At 42.2% G+C, this 1,984-nt stretch overlaps 1 pseudogene; it reads left to right on the forward strand.

Annotated features, from left to right (window-relative positions):
- The first annotated feature begins 654 nt into the window (after positions 1-654).
- LOC101572266 lies at positions 655-1,140 on the forward strand (annotated as a pseudogene).
- Positions 1,141-1,984: the final 844 nt, after the last annotated feature.

Consider the following 1,984-nt stretch of genomic DNA (forward strand, 5'->3'; position numbering starts at 1 on the left):
CTGGGAAGTTGAGGCAGGAGGATGACATTTGATTGTAGGTATATTGAAGGACTCAGTGAGACTGTTGCAAAGGGGGCTGGATGGAGGGACAAGCAAATGGATAAAACCCAAACAAGAGCATAGATCTCTATGCTGAAATTTTTAAAATCTGATGTTTAAAAAAACAGTTAAAACCCTAAATAGAGTTTGCTGGGGCTTTGGGTGACAGTTAGCCTGGGGGTGCTAGGCAGCATTAGTGCTAGGCAGCAATAAGGCTCCCTGTAGTTCTCAGCGGCTTAGCATCCTGCAAGTGATCAGTGAGGCGTGGTCTTGTGGTGAGGCCTGCTGGGGTAGCTAGGGAAGGCACGCCCTCTTCTAACCTATGCTAAGCCCATGGCTGCCATTGGGTGTGGCCAATGCACACTTGGCCTCTCCTCAGAACCAGTTTTTTTTTTTTACACCTGATTTCAATTAGGTTCATATTTCCCTCGGTGGCGATGTGTGAAGACTATCAGAATAAGAGCACCAAGGAGCTTGAGATTAAAGCTAAGCTGGTGCTGTACCACTGAACTACACCTGCAGTTATCTGACTGCTTAGGAAACTACACAGTCTGGAAAATGGCACTATTTTCAGGATTTTGGGTGAGCCAGAGAGACCACCTGTGTCAGTGTGTTATGATGCTCTCCTGAACCAACATGGCTACTGGAATCCCTACTAGTAAAGTAAAATACTCGAAGCTCTCCAGGACAGAAAATGTCTACATTGTCCTTTAGTTTAAGAAAAGCCCTGCTAAGATCCCCTACAAGGCCATCGCACATACCACTGTGCTGTTCTTTATTGGTGCCTTTCTTATTATCATAGGATCCCTCCTGCTGTCTGGTTACATCTGCAAAGGATGGGCAGACTGGGCTGTTCCTGTCCTCATCATTGGCATTCCGCTGTGCCTGCCAGGATTTTATCACTTGTGCACTGCCTATTATGCATCCAAAGGCTACTGGGGTGACTCCTATGATGACATTCCAGATTTTGATGACTACAACCTCAGCCCCAAGAAGAGTCCCGGTGGAGCTACACCCAGCTTTTACAATACTGAATGGACAGCATGGTTAAGAGCTGAGGAATTTCACAATCAGTACATGTTGAACAAATCAGTGGCCTGATCTTATGGGTCCATCCCAAAAATGTTTACTGAGCTTACAATTCACTAATTAGGGCACATTCTTGTATTCATCTCCTGGACCTGGCAAAACCTCAACAAGATTTTCCACATGAGCACGTACATGGAAGAACAGCATTGTTACTTGTCTCAGAAAGCAGGACGTGACTGTTTAGTGGAAAGGAGTAGTACAATTACCCTCTTTTAAATAGTCTTCACTATCAGTGTGTGTATAGCAAATGGAAATGCAGTGTGTCTAATGATCTTAGTAAGTATATATTTTTAATTATTTCAGAACCTTCTCCCTTCTGTATATCTGTACCTTCAAGCTCTATGTGAAACCTGGGTAAAATCAAACATCAGTGTGGGTCCTTCTGTAATATTTTTACTTGTTTTGTTATGGACAGCAACCAGGACTTTTTTATACCATAGAGTGAATTTTCAAAATACAAACATTTTCTTTGACAACCAGTCTTTGGTCAGCTCTGATCTACTTTTCCCTTAGGGCTGCCAGCATGCTATTTCCTGAATCAAGCTGTTCTGCATGCTGTTTCCTCAAGGAAAATGTGGATAAACTGTTTAGGGTTTTTGACCCTGTTGCTAACACCAGGGACTCCAGTAACCCCTTTTTAAAGCTTGCAAGTTTTGGCCTAGCTCTTCAGAAGCCTCTGTTACTTTAAGTTGATTCTGTTTCTTTCCTTTCAAAACAGAGATGCATATTCAAAAGTAATTAAAAGATCAAAATCACCCCCCAAAAAACCCTCTAAATAAACAGAAAAAAACATTATCATCATGGATTGGGAGTGTCACCATAGTAAAAACATCATTCTTATTAAATCGATTAATAC

This window comes from Octodon degus, unplaced genomic scaffold (genome assembly GCF_000260255.1).
Source record: "Octodon degus isolate 3935 unplaced genomic scaffold, OctDeg1.0 scaffold00427, whole genome shotgun sequence".
NCBI classification, from domain to species: Eukaryota; Metazoa; Chordata; class Mammalia; order Rodentia; family Octodontidae; genus Octodon; species Octodon degus.